The sequence below is a fragment of the Elephantulus edwardii genome, unplaced genomic scaffold (assembly GCF_000299155.1).
Source record: "Elephantulus edwardii isolate Elephantulus edwardi_28Jun2011 unplaced genomic scaffold, EleEdw1.0 scaffold00068, whole genome shotgun sequence".
Lineage (NCBI taxonomy): Eukaryota > Metazoa > Chordata > Mammalia > Macroscelidea > Macroscelididae > Elephantulus > Elephantulus edwardii.
Window position 1 is genome coordinate 7,728,763 of NW_006399818.1, and position 6,987 is coordinate 7,735,749.

Below are 6,987 nucleotides of genomic sequence, written 5' to 3' on the forward strand. Positions count from 1 at the left end.
TATCATCTCACCCCAGTAAGAATAGCAAAATATAACAGAACAGCAAGCAACACATGCTGGCGAGGATGTGGAGAAACTGGAATTCTTATTCACTGTTGGTGGGAATGTAAGATGGTGCCACCATTGTGGAAGGCGGTGTGGCGTTTCTCAAAAAATTGCAAATAGAGATACCATTTGACCCAGCAATCCTATTACTGGGAATATACCCCAGAAAGACCAAGTCTGTCATCCAAGCAGATATATGCACACCCATGTTTATTGCAGCTTTGTTTACAATAGCAAAGAGTTGGAAGCAGCCTTAGGGCCCATCAACAAACGAATGGATAGAGAAGCTGTGGTATATCCACACAATGGAATACTACGCAACATTGAAAAACAAGGAACTCATGCAATATTATTCAAAGTGGGTGACCCTGGAGGACATTATGCTGACTGAAATATCTCCATCACAAAGGGACAAATACTGCATGGTGCCACTGTTGTAGAATGGGTCTGACATCAGGGTCGGGGTATGACAGAAAAAACTGGATACATTATGTATATTGTATTGAAATAGATGAGGGAAAGAACAGATTAGAAGTGATATATGATTGAGTATTATAGTTAGCACAGGAATCCAGAATTAAGGTTGCATAGAGAAGTGTACTCGGGGTAGGGGGTGGGGGGAAGGGACGTGGGAATTGTATACTAATGAAGGAATTTTTTTTCTCTCTTCAGAGGGGGAAGCGAGCTGGTGGGGAGTGGTGGGCAGGGAGAAAATGGCAGCAATGAATGAATGGAAATCCAAAACCTCTGTAAAAAAAAATTTAAAAAAATTTTTTTTAAAAAAAGAAGGAGTTTCTCATTTCATGGTCTTACCCAGTAGCTTCAACAATAGGTTCAAACATAACACACAATTACAAAAATGGCACAGGGCCAAGTAACATCTGGGTTAATGATACAGTAGATACTTGCAATTGGAGCCAACTTGATGGCATCTAACAACAGCATTGCTTTTTCAAAAAATAACTCCAAGCTGATGACACTTCTGTTTGAATATGTTACTGTGTAACCCCAATATTATCAACAACCTGTTTAGAAACGTTCTTACAATCCTGTTTCCCTGACTTTATTGCTGTACAAGTAGTAAAATTCTCCTCTTTTCATGATCACATTCTCTAATTTTTTTCGGTCTATTTTCTATTTCTGAAATTATCTGTTGTTTTAATTAGTTGTCATTCCCCAAACTCTATTCATTTGCCTGTCTCATAAAAAATGCAATGTGATTCCACTTTTGTAAGTTAGACACATAAGGAAGTCTGCTAGCTCTGGGAACATGCATTTCCCCAGGAAAAAAGCATACAAAGAAGTTCTTTCAGAGGGCTGGTCATCACAGCTTTCTCTTTCTGGAGGCACTTCTGATGTCCAGAGAGAGGGCAGCTACCTTGTGATTATAGACGGTAAGGTAAAGATCAAAAAAGTAACAAGTTGACAATGGTGACAGAAGGATCAAAAGAATGCCAGACACTCATGACATCACTGAGCTGCTAAACTAGCCCTGGGACTATTTTCTCCCAACTTCTTAAGACAAAAAGTCCATATAGTTTAAACCCTTGCTCTTGGGGTTTTCTGTCATTTAGAATCAAAAGATGTCCACACAGCACATGACTGTGTGTGAATACTGTTAACCAATGCACTAAGGTTGCGCTTTTCTAATAAGAATAAAATTTAGGTACATACTACATTATCGACTCTTGCATTTTCATATCTAAAAAAAATTGGAATACATTTAATTTAAGATGATCTTAATTCCTGTACAGAAGGCATTACTTGGTCAATAAATATTTATTAATATCTAGAATTTATTTTGGACTTTGGTAAGTGTTCTGGGGTTCTTAAAAAAAATGAGCTGGTGCAACCACTGTGGAAGGCAGTATGGCAATTTCTCAAAAAGTTGCAAATAGAGACACCATTTGATCCAGCAATTCCACTACTGGGAATATACCCTAAAGAGACCATGACTGACATCCAAGCAGATAAATGCACACCCATGTTTATTGCAGCTTTGTTCACAACAGCATGGAGTTAGAAACAACCTAAATGCCCATCAACAAAGGAATGGATAGAGAAGCTGTGGTATATTCACACAACGGAATACTATGCTGCATTGAAAAACAAGGAACTCATACAATATTATTAAAAATGGGTGACTTTGGAGGACATTATGCTGAGTGAAGTATCCCAGTCACAAAAGGACAAATATTGCATGGTGCCACTGTTGTAAAACAGGACTGACCTTGGGTTTGGGGAAATACTGAGAAAGATGGGTCCAATAATGTACACTTCATTGAAACAGATGAGAGAGAAAACTGTTTAAGGGAATATGTGATTAGGCATTTTTGTCATGACAGGAGTCTAGAGCGAAGGCTACATGGTGGAGTGGAACTCGGGGAGGCTTTGTAAAACAATGAAATAATTTTTCTTTTACTTTTCCAAGAGGGTAGTATTCTGGCAGGGGGGAGGGAGTTGGGAGGGAAAATTGTGCAACAATGAATAACTGGAAATACAAAGTCTCTGTAAATTTTTACTGAAATCAATAATACATTTAAATAAAAAAAATTAAGTTAGAGTACAGAATGCAATGGATTTATAACTGCTCATGCTAATAACATTATATCATGTTATGGAGGAGGAATAGTGGAACTGTATCCACACTTAAAATTTTCTTCATACGAAAACCATTTATGGAAAATAGGAACTGAAATTATCCTATTGATAATATTTCTAGCCTTAAACCTAAAAGATTATACTGTTCAAAATGATTTGTTATATATTTGTTTAAAATTTTCCCTCTTTTAACAACTGGCATCTAGAGGGAAGAAAAAAGACCAGAGAAAGGCCAAGATTACTGGGGCAGCTATTGCTGCCAGTTTAGGGCCTGTGTCAGGAAAAGGAAGTCTTACTCATAAACAATACTACCCAAAGGTAATAAAGGAGGTCAGAATTGCTTCCACTGTGGAAAGCTGAGCCACTTCAGTAGACAGTGTCACAGACAAGAGCCACAGATAGGCAAAAGAGTAGAGAGGAAGCTCCCACTCACTTGCATTAAGTGTGGCTCTGAAGGACACTTGGCCAAGGGTGGCCCACATCAGGTCCTCGTGGCTGACAGGACTGACAGTCCCCTGCTCCCAGCTGGAAACAAATAAGGATGCTTCAATGATTCAGATCCTCTCAGAAGAGTTGTGGGTGAGAATTAACATTACTGGTAAGTATATTCATTTTCTCCTGGACACAAGAGCCTATCATTTGGTACTAAAAGCCTTCTGAGGTCCCAACTCTTCTCATTCTTTCTTAGTTGTTGGAATTGACAGAAAACTTCATAAGCACTTCCTTACTTCACCGCTGCCTTGCATGTGGCCTTCCGAGCTGTAAAACAACCCAGTGGTAGATGGAATTTGGTCCAGGACTTAAGAACAATAAATGACATAGTTGAGCCCCTACATCTTGTGTTTCCTAACCTTTATACTATAATAGACAAAGTGCTAGTCAATAAGCCTTTTATATTAAGAACTACCTTCCCTCTGTAACTTGATTTGTGCCACTGTTAGAACCTCTACTTGGAATATTATGGCTTTTAATTTTTGACTCATGTACTTTTAACTTGTTAGTGAAATTTGTGCCTTCTAGGCTGCAACAGTTCCATGATGCATCTTCAAGGATATGAACATGTATGGCTTGGCACAACTGATAACAGTGCATCTAAATTCCAAAATCAGTCTCCACAATCATCTACATGTTTTCTACTGCCAAAGGGGCCTTTTAGAGTAGTAAGAGAAGATCTTCACCCTGAAACCTACAGTGTCCCTTTTCAGCAGTAAGTAGCTAAGAGAATACACCATCCCCTTTTCCTTATGAATCAGGATGAAATCTCTCTCAGGGAGGACTGCTAGGGAATGGCAAAGGACACACTGACAAAGGAGATTAATCAGAACTGGTTTTGACAAGCACTGTGGCAATGGGACAATTAAAACAAACTTTCAAGAAATAATCAACCTGAATCCTTCTGATCATATGGAGAATTTTTTTGAAATATTTCTTTGAGTTTATTATGTTTAATTTGTTTTATTTGTTTGTGTATAAAGGATGATCATCTAGATGATAACATAATTATGATAAAAACAAAAGGGGGGAATATGGGAAGCTAATACTAAATATTTGTAATAAACTGAATGCTATATAAATTTTTTAAAAATGAGTAAGACATAACCTTTGACCAGTAGATTCATAGTTTTGATTTTGTTGTTGCTGTTAATTCCAGCAAGTTATCTACGATTCACAGTGACTCAAAGAACAATAGATCTGAACCTCGTCTTGACATACCTTAAACTATTGTAAGGATCTCCAATAAGCTCAGAGACTATATGCATGACTTTCACAATTAGGCTTTGGCTTTGACAAGCATAAAATAAGGAGGAGGGGAAATCCACAAATTTAACAACAACAAATCTTCCAAAAGGTATCTAAGAGTAAGATTTGCCAAATGTTCCTACACTGTGATAATGACATTTTCACTGCCAGCCTATTACCATTCAGTTCATTTTTTATTCAAAGACCCAAATGACAAAGAATTGCTGCACAGGACTTCCAAAGCTACAATTTCACAGACAACGACTGCACATATTTCTCCTAAAGAGCAGCTGGAGGGTTTCCAAAGGCTGAACCTCAGCGAGCAGTGGAGCACGTAAGCACTGCACCACCAGGGTTCCTTATGATATTTGCCATACAGCAGAACAAGCGTATCGAAGGTCAGTGTAATTGTCTTCAAACCATCCAGCACCTCACACATCAAAGAGTCAATTATGTTCACTACTCCACTGAAAGCAGAAAATTTGGAGTAATTTATTTTTAACAACAAAGGGTGACAAAGTAGAAAGTGTGCAGGGAAAAGCAATCAGGATGGTGTGTGATTTAATCTTGTCACAGAAGAAATGATGAAAGGAACTGCAGTTCTATCTTAGGGAGGACTCACAAACACATAATAGTTTTCTCAACATATTTGAAAGGCTATTCCTCAAAAGCTAGCTCTCAAAGACGGGTGGAGGCAGAGGGTGAGGAAGGATGGTGAGGGTAAAGTTTATAAAGGCAGAGCAAAGATCAATATTTACAAGGCAAGAAGGGGAAATGTGGATCAGTACAAGGTTAATTTTATACCAGTTAATGTGGTTGTTGTTACTGTTATACGCCATCAAGTCGCCTATGATTCATAATGATCCTATGTACTACAGCTCTAAAGTCTGCCCTGTCTTGAGCTAGTCTCACTGACTCCACCTTTCTGAGCATGATGTCCTTTTCCAAAGATTGGTCAAAAGTATGTGAGATATTACTTCCTATATTTTTAAAATAAAATGCACTAATAAATAAAATGCAAGGAAATACAGCATGGTTCAAAATTGGGAAGGGTAGCCAGGGATGTGTCCTATCTCCATACCTTTCCCATCTATATGCAGTACAGATCATCGGGGAGGTTTGGCTTTATGAGGAGAAATGTGGCATCAGGATTGAAGGAAGACTCATCAACAATCTACATTATGCAGATGACACAACCCTGCTTGCTGAAACTGAGAAGGATCTGAAATACTTGCTACAGAAGGTCAACTGCAGCCTTCAATTTGGATTGAAGCTCAATATCAAGAAAACAAAGACTCACCACTGGGTCAATTGGCAGCAGCATGATATATGGTAAGGAAATTGATTGTAAACAGCTTTAGTTTCCTAGGCTTCACAATCAACACTCTTGACACAAGCAGCCATGAAATTAAAAGATGTACTGTGATGGGAAAGTCTGCTGTTAGAGACCTCTCCAAAGTACTGAAGAGCAACGATGTCAATCTGGAGATTAAGGTGTGCCTGATACAGGCCATGGTCTTTTCAATCACTTGCTATGCATCAGAAAGTTGGACAATGACTAGGGAGGATAGAAGGAGAAATGGTGCCTTTGAGCTGTGATGTAGGAGAAGAGTATTGAATATACCATGGACTGCTAAGGACGTTTGTCATGGAAAGGGATAAGCCAGGCTACTCCTTGGATGCAAGGATTCTCAGGCTTCATCTAATGTACTTTGGGTATTTTTCAAGGAAGGACCAGTCCTTGGAGTGGGACGTCATTCTTGGTAGGGTGGAGGGACAGCCCAAGAGAGGAAAGAAGACCCTGGATTGATTTAGTCACTGGGGTAATGCACATAGGTGTGTCAGAAAAAAAATATGATTGGCACAGGATAGAGCAGGATTTAAGGAGGTTGTACATATGGTCACTATGAGTCACAGGCAACTCGACAGTACATAACAACAACAAGAACAGCAACAACTAATAATTCAGTCAGTTCACTGGCACAGAATCAGAACTGACTTAAACCTGAACTTTCAATGGGTTTTCAGAGGCAGTAAATCACACAAGAAGAGACTATTCATCTTTCTGCTGTACAGCAAATGACAGATTCAAACCATGTACCTTTTGCGTTAGAAGCACATTTCTTTACCACTAAACCACAAGAGTACCCTTAAGAGAGAAGAGGACAGCACCAGACCCATCCTCCGCTGTAAATTTCAAAATAGTTTCTAAGACCCTAAGAATCCTCACTATTCTCTATGAACACATTAATACTCCAATTTAACCAAATTCATAATGAATTTACTCTGATTAATTCAACTTTAGGACAGTTGATAGTGTATTGATCCGCTAACTAAAAACCTGTGTGGTCTGACTTGACAATACACAACAACAATCTCCTTTGAGAAAGAGAGGATATATGTCTACTAGAGAAAAGCTCAAAAATTAATAAAAAAAGGAGATGGTAAAAAGCTAAAATACTAATTTTATCACTGTTGTGTCTAGCCTGCCAGACTTTGTTTCAGGACATGCATGTGCAAATAAAGGCTGTGTGTGCAAAGAAAAAGGGGTGGGCGATGGAATAATAATAAAGTGTAGAAGGGGTCGTGGTACTAGGGATA

At 38.6% G+C, this 6,987-nt stretch overlaps 1 protein-coding gene across 2 annotated transcripts in view; it reads right to left on the reverse strand.

Moving 5' to 3' along the window:
- The window catches only part of ANKS1B (ankyrin repeat and sterile alpha motif domain containing 1B), a 1,992,519-nt gene that overhangs the window by 1,303,477 nt on the left and 682,055 nt on the right, over nucleotides 1–6,987 (reverse strand). The window lies entirely within an intron of this gene.